Below are 15047 nucleotides of genomic sequence, written 5' to 3' on the forward strand. Positions count from 1 at the left end.
CCATTGTCCTTTACAAGATTACAAAGGGTCTTAATATCTGAGAGGGAGGGATAGTTATTTTTTACGAACCATGGGTATGGACTTGGGGTGGGATGCTGGGGGAGGGAGATACTGGGTGGAGGGGAGTAAAGGGGAAAAAATTGGAACTACTGTAACAACATAATCAATAAAATATACTTTAAAAAAAAGAAAAAATTGACAGCCCAGTTTCAGTAACAAGCAGTGAGGCAGTTTTTTCTCTTTTCTCTCTCTTTTAAAGTAAATTTTGACTCTCATAAAATTACTAAAAAAGTATAATCTTGGGAAAGTACAGAAATTAATATTATTACAACCTTAGGACAGTATAAGAACAAATATACAGATTATTTTTTTCAAAATGAATTGAACTCATGATGTTGCTATTTTAAAATAGTAAGTGTAAGTTTTTATCACTGCTATTTGACATTTAAATATTCTAAATAATTCTTCATATTATATTAAATTTGTAGTTACATTTTAAAACACTGAAAGGATTTTAATTGATAAGTTTAGAATTCATGTTTAAATGCTTAAGGAAAACTGATTTTCTTTGTGTATTAGCTGTATAAGCTTAGAGCATTAATTACATTCCAGGAGTGGAGAGTATTACTCTCTTCGCTTAGAAGCACGTGAGACTTCATGAATCCCCCAAATAGGGAGAACAAATCAAAAGCCCTAAAATGCCAGTACTCCTGGAACAACATAATCAACTTTGAGGAATTTATTTTTAAAATAATTAAAATATGAGCAAATGTGTAGCTATGGGGATATTAATCTTAGTGTTGCTAAGTATAGCAAAAGTGGAAACAATTAAATGTTCAAAAATGAGGCATTTGATATTAATAAACATCTAAAAGTTTGCAACTCATCCTACTGGGGAAGTTGTAAAGAATGAGTCACTGTCCACTGCTGGTTGCACGACAAAATGGTGCAGCCCCTATGCAGGACAACTTGGCAGTGTCTATCAAAATTAGAAATGCATTTTGACTCAGCAATCCCAGTCCAAGGAGTTTATCTTAGCCATACACCTGTACTTGTAGGAAATGACATATGTATAAGTTTATTCTTTGCCCCTGTGTTTGTGATAGAAAAAGATGAGAAACAACCTTCTATAGAGGACACTGGTTAAATAAACTATGGTTCATCCATACAGTTGTATATTTTGTGACTGTAGGGGAGGACAAGGACACTCTTGTGGTCATAATGGAGAAGCTCCAGAAATATACTAAGTTAAAAAAAAAAGTAAGGTACAGGGCAGTCTAAATAGTGTGGTCCCTTTTGTATAAGAAAGCAGGGGGAAATAAGGGAAATTTGCCTTTGCTTTTAATTGTGTAAGAAAACACTGAAAGCATACTAAAAATAGGGGTTACTCTAAGGAAACAGGGTAGGATGGCAACAAGACTTCTGTGTTTATACAATTTGATTTTTGAACTATATGAATATATTTCTTATTCAAAAAATTAAATTAAAAATAGGAGCATTGTTAAATTATGATTCTGCATGATAGAATACTAGATAGTAAATAAATTTGATGTTGTAGGTGTTTACCTACATAGATAAATGTTCAAAATATATAAGGAATAAGAAAAGTAGATTATAAGAAAGTAACGTATGATCCTATAATTTGAGAAATTATATTTACTTCTTTACTATAACTTCCTAAAAGTAGAATAGCTCAGTAAAGTGCCCTTTTTAAAGCCTATGTTTCTAGTCTCAATCCCCTGTGCCTCAGAATATTACGGTATTTGGACACAGGGTTTTTACAAACAAAATTAAGTTAAAATGAGGTCATTAGTGTGGGCCCTAACCCAGTATGACTGGTGTCCATATAAGATGAGGAAATTTGAACACAGATTTGTAACAAGGGAGACCATGTAAAGACACAGAAGGAAGATGGTCATCTACAAGCCATGGAGAGAGGCCTTGGAGGAAAGCAACGCTGCTGACACCTTGATCTTAGACTTGTAGCCTCCAGAATGGTGAGAAAATACACTCCTGTTGTTGAAGCTGCTCAGTCTGTGGTACTTTGTTGTGACAGCCCCAGCAAACTAATATACTATTGACCTACATTCTCAAAAATTTTAGGAGCTTGTACCCACCAATGATGTGTATGAGAATGCCTGTTTCATACCTGCTACTAGCTAATTATGTAAGTCCTAATCTGCATTTCTTTATATTTTCCTTATGTTAAAAAGTTGTGATGCTGCCCTGGCCAGGTGACTCCGTTGGTTAGAATGTCGCCTGGTACACAAAAGGTTGTGAGTTTGATCCCCGGTTGGGGCAGATATGGAAGGAGACTGATCAATGTTTCTCTCTCACTCTCCCTTTCCTCTCTCAATTAAAAAATAATAATAAATATATATCCTCAGGTGACGATTAGAAAATAAAAGTGTGTTACTGTTCTGAATCTGAGTGTCATTGCACTGCCAGGATCAGTGAGCTGACTTGACTATTCTTAGAAGAACAAAGCTGCTCGTGTATGTGTAGTGCCTCCCTGAGGAGAGACAGGATGTAGTGCCACCCACATCGGCACCCTGATGGCCCACAACGCTCCCTCTGTGTGCAGGGGTCCTGGCTGGGCTGCTCCCCGGTTTTCCTCCGCTTGCCACCTCTAAGGCCACCCTGTCACTGCCGTTTTCCCAGCTTGAACACCAGTTCTCCCAGAGACCACACTTAGGCAAGTATGTGGGATAGGCAAGTATCCATAATAAGCACATCTAACAAACAGAGCACCATATTAAGTGAAAAAATTTCCCTGTGCAAAACAAATGAACAAACAAACAAACAGCGAGTCTTAAAGTTCAGGGATATTTTGAATTCGGATGATTTTTGCTTTGTATTGCAACGTCCTTATATCTGAACCATGTAGTAACTAAACTAGGATGCTTTACAAGGGAGAACTTGTTGGTTAATTAAATTAGGGCAAGGTTAATTTATTAAGAAGGTCATGACATGTGAAGAGGGAAACTAGGAACTAAGAGAAATAAGCTTCTCTGACTGTTACCAGCAAGAAAAAGGAAGCTGCATTTGAATCTGAATACACCCCAGAAGCCCAGAGTAACTTTATCCAATAGGTATATGAAGGTCTATACAGAAGGTATCCAGCTATGTAATTTGAAAAATAAAGACACTTATTGAAAAAGATATGAGATACAAGAAACATTGTACATAGGACAATGATGTCTCAGTCCCCTTCAAATTAGGCACATTGGGACCTCACACAGTTTCAATTGCCATCGACTACCCCATTGTATTTTCCTGAATCTCATCAATGGTCTGAAATCTCTCCCCTTTCAAAGGTGATTTTAGTTTTGGAAAAGCCAGAAGTCACAGGGCACCAAATCTGGGCTGTAGTGGGGCTGAGTCACCTGCGTGCTTTGATGTTTCACTAAAAAACTGCATGAGATGTGATGTACAAGCAGACATGTTGTTGTGATGAAGCTGCCAATCACCAGGTGCCCATAGCTGCAGCCTTCTGAATCATCCAAATAGTTTCCATGGAGAAGTGTTCAAGTTTAGCAAAATTTAATGCAGATTTGTTGCTCTACTTGCTCAGTCATTTTGAATGTGATGGCCATAGAGTATAGTACACATGCTCATGCAACAGCATCTACCACCCCACTGACTAGTACAGTAAAGTTGTCACTTTTCACACACGGCGTTCCAGTCTACTCTCCTTGGCTGTCAGGTTACATCGATGTCACTCAAATCACTCTCATTATATTAACAACGGCTGGACTTTTTCTGGACAGGCTGGTGTACCAAGAAGAGCAGTTATGAGCAGCCAGCCCAGAAGGCACTTCTAAAGATACATATGATACTTCATCTCATATGATCTTTGTGGCATTTCCTTTGGGCACTTGAAAACCTTTCTTATGGTTATTTTCTCTATTTCCTGCCCATGCTACCTTCTTAGAAACTAAAAAGTGCTCTGAAGGCAAATGCTCAACAATTCAGAGAACTTGAATCTTACACAGTTGTCAGTTACAGGACATATTGCTGTAGATCCTTTCATGCAACAAAAATTCAAACAAGTATTGTTTTATTACTTACCTGGCTCACTTTCCATAACAGATTTTGGTTGTAGGAAGCCTTTTGATTTTTACCACAAGTTATTTCAAATCGTTTCTCATGGTAAATTCACTTCCTCCTCCTTTTCTTACACAATTAAACTCATCTAAGATGCCACTTTGTGGTTTCCCCATATTTTAATATACCAGAAATATAATATATAAAGGTACTTCACTGATATACACACCAAAATCTAATTGTGCAATGCTATTTTCCACTGACCCATCTCAGTCCAACATTCTACATCATAAATACATATATCTGGGGATATCTGAAGAAAGTGGGTGCTCCTTTGACCTATCCTCCCAGTTTTTTTAGATGACTTTTTTATTGTTATTCTCTTACAGTTGTCTCAATTATTTCCCCTTTGCCCTCCTCTGCCCATCCCACCCCCACTTCCACAGTCAATTAGCACACTGTTGTCTGTGTCCATGGGTCATTCATACACGTTCTTTGTTTCGTCCCTTCCCCTTCTTTTCACCATTACCCCCCTCTCCCCTCCCCTCTGGTCACTTTCAGTCTGTTCCATGTTTCCTTGTCTGTGGTTCTATTTTGTTCGTTAGCTTACTTTGTTCATTAGATTCCTGTTATAGGTGAGATCATATGGTAGCTATCTCTCACTGACTGGTTTATTTCACTTAGCATAATATTCTCCAGTTCCATCCATGCTGTCACAACAGGTAGGAGTTCCTTTTTTCTTTCTGTTGTATAGTACTCCATTGTGTAAATGTACCACAGTTTTTTGATCCACTCATTTACTGATGGGCACTTAGGCTGCTTCCAGCACTTAACTATTTAGCGGCATTAAAAACATAGGGATGCATAAGTTCTTTTCAGTTGGTAATTTGGGATTCTTAGGGTATGTTCCCAGCAGTGGAATCACTGGGTCAAAAGGCAGTTCCATTGTAAGTACTTTTTGTTTATTTGTTTGTTTTTGTTTTTTTAAAGATTTTATTTATTTATTTTTAGAGAGATGGGAAGGGAGGGAGAAAGAGAGGGAGAGAAACATCAGTGTGTGGTTGCTTCTCGTGCACCCACAACTGGGGATCTGGCCCGCAACGCAGGCATGTGCTCTGACTGGGAATTGAACTGACGACCCTTTGTTTTGCAGGCCAGCACTCAGTCCACTGAGCCACAGCAGTCAGGGCCTTTTTTAGTGTTTAAAGAGATTCCATACTGTTTTCCACAGCACCAGTCTGCATTCCCACCAACAGTGCTTAAAGCCTGTCTGAAAAGCCTTTGTCAGTTTGAACCTTAAGATATTGATTAGCATCTGCATAAGTACAGCTTGGCCACTCAAGCAGTTGTGTCTTATCACAGAGAAACATTCCTGGTACCGTCCCCCAAACTCCATTCCTCCCTTCTGTCTTCTTGCCACTTGAATCTAACAATCCTGAATTTCCTGAGATCTCTTGGGCTGATACTATCTTTATATCTTGTAATAAGTTCCTGATGTTTGATTTCATCATATCTTTCCTGCTTGGTTAATATATTTCCCCAAGCAAATAGGAGGCATCCTATCAGGCTTCCTTTGTCAACGTCAGTGTGGTCTAAGGAAGAAGAATTCTGAACAAGGAGACAGAAGATTTAAATTCCAGCACCAGCTCCTTTTACAATTGGTTATACGACCTTGGAAAAGCAATTTAGATCCTCTGTACCTCTAGCACGTAATTTCTAAACTGTAATAAATATTATAGATCCATTTTGTTCTCATTTTTATCATCAAAGAGCATTTATCACATGCCTACTTGGTGATGGCACATTGCAGCGTGAGGCAGGCAATCAGGGCCCCCGTCAGGGGTCTAAAGCAGAACATTGGAGCCTCTTATGAGGTGTTGTTAATATGAACCTCATATGAGCATTTGTTCATAAAGTTTTACTGCTCTGTGGGAAAATAAAAGAAAATAGATGGTAAAAATGATTTTTTAATCCAAATTTTCTAATATTTAAAAAGAATTAGTCTTTAAAATTTGGGTGTGTGTGTAAAAATGTCATTTCTTTTATGAAATTATGGTCATAGCAGATATTACTTTCTAAAATTTTTCTCACCAATTTTTTTGAATGTTGCTCTTTCTAAAAACAGGTAGCAGTTATTTTTATTTTTATTATTTTTATCATTTTAATCGTCACCTGAGGATATGCTTATTGATTTTAGACAGAGAAGAAGGGAGAAGGAGAGAGAGAGAGAAACATAGATCGCTTGCCTCCTGTATGCGCCCCAGCTGGGAATTGAACCTGCAATTTAGGTTTGACCAGGAATCAAACCCTCAACCTTTTGGTGAGTGGGATGATGGGCCAATTAACTGAGCCACCCAGCTAGGGCAAAAAAAAAAAAAATTTGTCTTTAAAAACTTTTAATCTTTAGTGCTGGCTGGTGTGACTCAGTTGATTGGATTGTCATCTTGTAGCAAAAAGTTGAAGGTTCAGTTCCTGGTTGAGTCACATATCTGGGTTGCATGTTCGATCCCTGGTCCAGGTGCAAATGATCCCAAGTATAGGTGCATACAGGAGGCAGCCGATCAGTACTTCTCTCTCTAAAAACAATGAAAAAATATCCTCAGGTGAGGATTTTTAAAAATTAATCTTTAAAAGATTTTGCTAATAGGTAAATTCCAAATCTGAGCTCTACAAGACTACAGAGTTCTTCTCTGGGCCATATCTCTCTTGAGAAGGGGTTTTTCTAGCAACCATCATCCTCTTGCAGACTCTGTGGTGTGTAGTTTTAGAACATGCTGAGTTGATGGTCTCTGGGCAAGCTGGGACCTAGTGTCTGTCCTGCCTTTTAGTGTCCATGTCAGGTGGGCAAGTCCTGTAAACCCACCATGCCTCAGGTTCCTCATCTGTAAAACGGTGTTAAGAGAGATCACTCATTCACTCATCCAGCTTTAATCCTAATAAGTAACAAAGATTTTCTCCTTGACTTAATAATTCTAACTGAGGTTTCTCTAAGCACTCAAGGCCCTGACTCTGGGCCCTGTCCTTGTACCATTAATTCAGCAAGGATCCTGCTGGAAAAATTCCCAACCCTTGATATCTGGTCAAATTCCTCATCCCATGCCCTCAATATCTTATCACTGTAGCTTGCCTTCTGCAAGAATCTGGTTGAGTCATCTAGCAAGAATCCCTTTAGACTTGAAGTTTTATCTTTTTAAAACTATTTATTTATTTATTTGTTTTTAGAGAAAGGGGAAGGGAGGAAGAAAGAGACGGAGAGAAACCCTGACCAGGGACTGAAACTGAAACCCAGGCATGTGCCCTGACCTGGAATTGAACTGGTGAACTTCCACTTTGCAGAGTGGTGCCCAACTAACTGAGCCTCACCAGTTAGGGCCAAGTGTTACCTTAGTAACTTGTCATACACCGATCCCCACTTTGCTCTTTGGCTATAAGTTTCCACTTGTCCTTGTCCTCAGAGTTGAACTGGACCTCTCTCCCCTATTAAAACCCCATTCTAGTAGTCCCCATGAATTGTCTTCCTTTTAATGAGTGTCATGATTTATTTTTTTCTTTAACATGGAACACCCAAGAATAACATATGCACATGCATAGCTCTCTGTGGCCCATTCCCTAAGCACTCATTATATACCACTTCACCCCTTCCACTCTCCTTGATAAAGCACACCTGAATGCCAAATCCATTACATTAATGCTATTTTAACAGTGGTTCTCAAACTGGAGTGGGCATTAGAACAGTGCTTATTACTCACAGATTACCGGGTCCTACCCAAGAGTTCTGATTCAGTAGGTCTGGGGTAAGACTTGAAAATTTGCATCTCTGTTAAGATCTTAAATGATGTTGCTGTTGCTGGTGGTGGTCCTGGAACCATACTTTTTAAAATAAAATCCTCATCCGAGGATATGTTTACTAATTTTTAGAGAAAAAGAGAGAAACATTGATATGAGAGAGAAACATCAATGAGTTGCCTCTGGTACATGCCCCAACCGGGAAGTGAGCATGCAACCTTTCGGTATATGTGAGGACGCTCCGACCAACTGAGCCACCTGGTGAGGGCATTGGGTTCATACTTGGACAACCTTGTAGGATAGAACTTTCAATCCACTAGAATTTAGTAATCAACCAATCAATCAGCCAATTACTCATAAACTGCACTTTTATTATTTATAATAAATTACTTTCTATACATTGGTTTAACTACTGAATTAGCAACCCCTCAAGGGCCTTTTACCTAAAAAAATTCTGTGATGTTTGAGTGAGGCAAGGGCATGGGTCTTGATTCAACAATTGAAGCCTGACTCCCTCTGCAGTTGTATCTGTTTTCAACTCTTGTCAGTATCCCCTCCACCCCACTTACCTAATGACCCTAACACTCAGTATCATAGGAAAGGATGACATACTGTGTTTTAATTTCGTGCATGAATACAGAATGCAGTGCTCTTCTCCAAATTTTGACAGATGGGATGAGATTCTTCTCTTTTCCTTGGAGATCTCTCTAAAAAAATCAAATCTACATTCTGGCTCTTCTGAGGCTGGAGGGAGGTCATTCCAGGACCAGCAAATGCTGAAATTTGCTTTTAAAACTGTCCAAGACAGGTACTATGGTGATGTATTGGCTTTTCTCTGATAGAGCCTATGAGTCATTTTAAGTTAAAAATCCAAAAGGAAACTTTTTTTTTTTTTAATTACATACATGGGATTTCCAAAGTAAGTGTATTTTCTTTGAAAACATTTCAGTCAATTGTTCTTCAGAGGCTGCTTATCCAAAAGAAAGAAAAAATAAGAGGTAAAGAAAGATAGGATTCAAACCAACTCTGGCTCCAGAGTGCATTTTATGCTACCTCTTTTTTGTTTTTTTATACAAAGAACTACCTTCTAGATTAATTCAATTCATAATTCAAATGTCTTAGTAAACCACTTGACATCAGAATTGTTATGAATTAAATTGTGTTCCCCCCCCCAAAACATAACCCCCAGTATTCCAGAATGTGACCTTTTTTTAGAAACAGGGTCGTTGCAGATGTAATTAGTTAAAATTAGGTCATACTGGAGTAGGGTGGGCCCCTAATCCAATAGGACTAGTGTCCTTATGAGAGGATGGCCATATGGAGACAGACACACAGAGATAATACCATGTACAGAGGTAGATATCAGAGATAAGCATCGGCAAGCCAAGGAATGTCAAAGACTGCCAGCAAACCATCTGGAGCTAGGAAAAGGCAAGGAAAGATTTCCTTACAGGTTTCAGAGGGAATGTGGCCTTGCCAACACCTTCATTTCAGACTTCTAGCCACTGGCACTATGAGAAAATACCCTCCTGTTATTTTAAGCCACCTAATTTATCCTACTTTGGTATGGCAACCCTAGGAAACCAACATAGAATTAATACATTTATTCTCCATTTTCTCTTGCTTTTCCCTTCTAACTTCTTTTTTTGTTTAAAGATTTTATTTATTTATCATTAAAGAGAGGGGAAGAGAGGAAGGAAGAGAGAGAGAGAAAGATCAATTAATTGCCTCTTCCTCACGCCCTGACCAGGAACCAAACCAGCAACCCAGGCCTGTCCCCTGACAGGGAACTGAAAAACCAATGACCTTTAGCTTTGTGGATGACAGGCAACCAACTGAGCAACACCAGTCAGGGCTTCCCTCCTAACATCTGGTGGCAGTGCTAAAGAATAGCAGGCCTACTGGGTAGGGCAAGAAGCAAAAATCTGAATTATTCATTCATTCAGAGCCTGAATGGCTCCCAGCACATTGTAGGTCCTAGGTAAAATGTTTGTTGATTGAATATATTTTTCCAACATTTATTAAAGCAGGGGTCCTCAACCTCTGGGCTGCAGACCGGTACTGGTCCAGACCGTGCAGCAGGAAATGAGCTTGAATGTAATGCACTTGAGTCACACCGAAACCATCCCCTTAACCCTGGTCCGTGGAAAAATTGTCTTCCAAGAAACCGGTCCCTGGGGCCAAAAAGGTTGGGGATTGCTGTAAGGACTATTCTTTGCCAGGATCACCTACAAATGGGACAGAAAGTATTAAAAATCAAGAGTAAACAGCAACATTTCCTCAAATCCACAGATGACTTGATAAATATTAGCCACTAACCTTTATTCCAGCATCCCTAACACAAGTAGAAAATGACCGTTTTAAGATTTGGTTTCTTGGCCTTCTTGTTCCATGGATCTCTCTATTTTTGAGTAATGCTTCACCGCTTTCATTTCCGTGCCCCTGTCTGGTGGAGATGCTAAGGAATGGTATGAGAAACAGATGTCAGAAGGAAGAAATACAACCCCCAAACCTGATCACGAGTGCTTGAATAATTGAGAGGGCACCACTGTGAAACTATAGAGAAAGCCCTCTGAACATGTTTTAGACAGTAATATCTAACAAAGCTTATAAGGGTACTTTTTAAAAGATTTTCCTGAAGCCAAAGAATGAAGCGATTGTCTGAAAATAAATTTATTAAACATATTGAGTGACTCTTTTGGGAATGGTGTCTTCAGGCATTCACAATGGTCCAGTGTTTGATATGCCGTTGTGGATGTCCTATAGTACAGTCTCTAATAAAACTAGGCTGTCCCAGGCCCCTGGTAACAGAATTCCTTACCTTCATACCAAGAAGGTAGGGAAAGCACCACAACCTGCATGCAGTGTGTACCCAGGCTGACTTCATGGAGTTCGTGCTGTGAGACCTGAAATTCTAATGAGGTTGTCTAAAACGAAAAAACACATCAGCAGGCCTATGGTGTATCCATGTGTACTAAATGTGCTGTGATAGGATCAAGCATTCTTTCCTTATTGAGGAGCAGACAATTGTTGCAGAAGTATTGAAGGCACAAGCACCGAGTCAGAAAGCTAAATTTAAAAAATGAATATTTTTTGAGTAATAAAAATAGTTAAAAGCCTTGTTCTGTTAAAAAAATACACATGTTGAGTGAAAAGAGCAGACAAAATTGTAAGCAATGTAGTCTCTTTTTTATAAAACAGTGGTAAAAAAAATCCTGTGTATCTATGTGTGTATAAAACTGTTTATGTACCTTTATGTATCTTAGAGATTGTATGAACACATCGGTGGAAAAATACTGTGTCCGTTTCTTATGGCTACTATAACAAATTGCCACAAACAACAGAGAGTAGTTAAATTCACAGAGATAGAAAGTAGAATGGTGGTTTCCAGGAGCTGAGCAAAGGGGAATGGGGAGTTATTAGTGAATGGGTATATATCGAATTTCAATTCAGCAAGATGAAGAGTTGTGGAGATTATTTTTTAAGTATGTATCTTACTTATTGATTTTTAGAGAGAGAGATAGAGGAAGGGAGGGGAGAGAGACATCAATTTGTTGTTTCACTTACACATTCATTGGTTGATTCTTTATGTGCCCTGACCAGGGTTTGAATCTACAACCTTGGCATATTGGGATGATGTCATAACCCACTGAGCTAAGAGGCCAGGTCAGAGTGGAAGGTTACATTGTTATGTAAATGTACTTGACACTAAATGCACACTTAAAAATGGTTAAGATGGTAAATTTTATGCTATGTGTATCTTACCACATTTTTTTTGAGCTGAACTCTTGAGGGAGGTATTATTGTTAGCCCTATTTTGGAGGAAAATGAGGTACTGCAATTTGCCCAAGATCACACTGATAGTAAATGACAGAGCTGGGATTCAAATGCAGGATAATCTGACTATAAAAAACCTTCCTCTTAATTGCTGTGATATATAAAAGGGTAAAATAAATAGTCTCTAATTATTTAAAAAAAAGAAGAAGAAGAAAGAAGGAAAAAGATACTCCGTACCCCTGTAACATTATTCTCTTACAGTTCTGAAGGCCAGAGTCTGACATTGGCTTCTCTGGGCTCAAATCAAGGTGTTACAGGGCCGCAGTCCCTCTAGAGTCTCTGGGAGAATCTGTTCCTCCCCTATTCAGATTCCAGCATTCCTTGGCTTGTGGTTCACACTCCAATGTCTGGCCCTGTGGTCACATTGCCTTCTGCTCTTCTCTGTGTGTCAAGTCTCCCTCTGCTTCTCTCTTATAAGGACACTGCGATTGCATTGAGGGCAGCTCTGAGTAATCCAGGATAATCTTACCATTTCAATCTCCTTACTTAATCACATTTGCAAAGACCCATTTTCCACATAAGATGACACAGGTTCCAAGAATTAGGACCTGCTATTTGGGGGTATCCAATATATACTACATCATGAACATGGGGAGAGACAGCATGGTAGGGAGCCTTTAGTATGGGCCCCAGTGATCCTTGCCTCTTAACATTCATACCTTTATCTATAGTCTATTCCTACACTGAATGAGTGCTATGTGACCAACATAACATGGCAGAAGTTACAGTGTGTGATTTTCAGGCTACGTCAAATAGGGCATTGTAGTTTCTGCTTTGCTCTCTCGGATGGATTGCTCAGAGGGAAACCAGCCATTATGCAAGGATGCTCAAGCAGCTGTGTGGCGAGGTCCACATGCAGAGAAGCTGAGGTCTCTCACCGAAAAGCAGCAACAACTTGCCAACCACGTAACTGTGCCACCTTAGAAGCAGATTTTTGAGCCCAGATAAGTCTTGAATAACAACTGCATTCTCAGAACTGCCCAAATACTCAGCCATGCTTCTCCTGACCCACAAAAAATTATGAAACATAATAAATGCTTATTGTTGTTTTAAGTCATCAAATTGTGGGGTAATTTGTAACACAGTGATTACAGGAGAAGGAGAAAAAAGCCCCCCCAAACCCTATACTTAAGAAACCCCCCTCTTTCTACTTATGCATTTAAGTAAAAAAATATATATATATGTATACATATATATATACATATATATATGTATACATACATACATATATATATATATATATTTGGGGCTTATATGATATTAATCTCTGAAAACAAGAAATGGATTTGAGTGGCACACCGCTTTCTACATTCCTAGGAGCAGAGAGGAAAGAGATGGAGCTTTGCTGCAGTTACCTTGCATCGTTTTATACTGAGGAATGTAATTAACGTCTGTTGTTATTGCTTACCCAGCATTCACTCTCCTTTACTCTAGTAATAGTGTCCCACTTTTCCTCTAGGGAACTACCTTAGAAGGACATAAAGAAATAAGAGAATGAAAAAAGAGCCAGATTTGAAGGTGGAACTGACTGAAAAAAAAAATGCCTCTGGGTGCTCTGCTTATGACTTCTATAATCTGTGTAAATCAAACATTAAAGTACCTAGTTATGTGTGTGTGACAGCAGTCCACTCCTCTCCTAAATCTTATAAACCCGCTGGAGGAAAGATGACGTACTGCTGTATAAGCTGCGGAAAAATCCAAGGATTTTTATTTTTTAACAATTAAGTATAGATTAATATAAAAGATTCTATAATAGGGCCCAACCTATTTTTCTACTCTTTCCTCCCTCTATGTGGCTGAGACATTAGTCAGCTCAGGCTGCCATAAAAAGATGCCATAACTGAGTGGCTTAAACAACAGAAATTACTTTCTCATAGCTCTGGACACTAAAAATCCAAAATCAAGGTCCTAAAATTGTTGGTGTCTCGTGTCTTTTCCTGGCTTGTAGTATTCTCACTGGGTCTTTTTTAAAAAAATACATTTTATTGATTATGCTATTACAGTTGTCCCAATTTTTCTCACTTTGACTCCCTCCACCTGGTACCCTCATTCCCTCCAGCAATCTCCTGTGCCTTAGTTCATGGTCATGGGTCATGCATATAAGTTCTTTGGCTTCTCCATTTCCTATACTGTTCTTGACAATCCCCTGTTTAATTTGTACCTACCATTTTGTACTTCTTAATCCCTGCACCTTTCCCCTGATTCTCTCCTTTCCCCCTACCTGCTGATAACCCTCCAAATGATCTCCCTGTCTATGATTCCATTCCTATTCTTTTTGTTTAGTCTGTTTTTCAGATTCAGTTGTAGATAGTTGCAAATTTATTGACATTTTCATGTTCGTAGTTTTGATCTTCTTTTTTTTTCTTATATAATTCCCTTTAACATTTCATATAATAATGGTGATGATGAACTCCTTCAGCTTTACCTTGTCTGGGAAGCACTTTATCTGTCCTTCCATTCTAAGTGATAGCTTTGCTGGATAGAGTAATCTAGGTTGTCAGCCCTTGCTTTTCATCATTTTGAATACTTCTTGCCAGTCCCTTCTAGCTTGCAAAGTTTCTTTTGAGAAATCAGCTGATAGTCTTATGGGAATGCCTTTGTAGGTAACTCTCTTCTTTTCTCTTGCTTTTAAGATTCTCTCTTTTTCTTGAGCCTTTGGCATTTAATTATGATGTGTCTTGGTGGGTCCTCTTTGGGTCCATCTTGTTTTGGACTCTCTGCACTTTCTGGACTTTTATATATATTTCCTTTGACAAATTAAGAAAGTTTTCTTTCATTATTTTTTTCAAATAAGTTTTTCATTCCTTGCTTTTCTTCTCCTTCTGGCACCCCTATGATTCAGATGTTGGTATGTTTGAAGATGTTCCAGAGGGTCCTTAGCCTATACTTGTTTTTTTTTTTTAATTCTTTTTTCTTTTTGCTGTTCCGATTGAATGCTTTTTTCTTCCTTATGTACCAAATGATTGACTTGATTCTTAGCTTCATCCCCTGCACTGTTGGTTTCCTGTAAATTTTTCTTTATTTTATTTAATTTAACCTTCATTTCTGCCTGGGTCTTTTCTATGCTCTTGAAGTATGCAATGAGTTCCTGGAGCATCCTGATAACCAGTGTTTTGAATTCTGCACCTGATAGGTTGCTTATTTCCATTTCATTTAGTTCTTTTTCTGAAGTTCTAGTCTTTCATTGGGCCATATTTCTTTGTCTCCTCATTTTGGCAGCCTACCTGTGTTTGTTTCTGTGTACTCAGTAGAGCTGCTTTGACTTCCCATCTTAGTAGCATAGTCTATTGTAGAAAAGACACCTGTAAGTTGTATGGGGAAGAGCCTTAGGTAATTTCCAGGGTGGGGCAACCTGTGTCACCACTCTGTGGCTCTGT

The 15047-nt window shown here is 38.7% G+C and overlaps 1 pseudogene; it reads left to right on the plus strand.

Annotated features, from left to right (window-relative positions):
• The first annotated feature begins 10559 nt into the window (after positions 1-10559).
• Positions 10560-10919, plus strand: LOC150022217 (large ribosomal subunit protein eL34 pseudogene; annotated as a pseudogene).
• The last annotated feature ends 4128 nt before the right edge of the window (positions 10920-15047 follow it).

This window comes from Furipterus horrens, unplaced genomic scaffold, assembly GCF_987537825.1.
Source record: "Furipterus horrens unplaced genomic scaffold, mFurHor1.1.pri manual_scaffold_1, whole genome shotgun sequence".
Classification (NCBI taxonomy): domain Eukaryota; kingdom Metazoa; phylum Chordata; class Mammalia; order Chiroptera; family Furipteridae; genus Furipterus; species Furipterus horrens.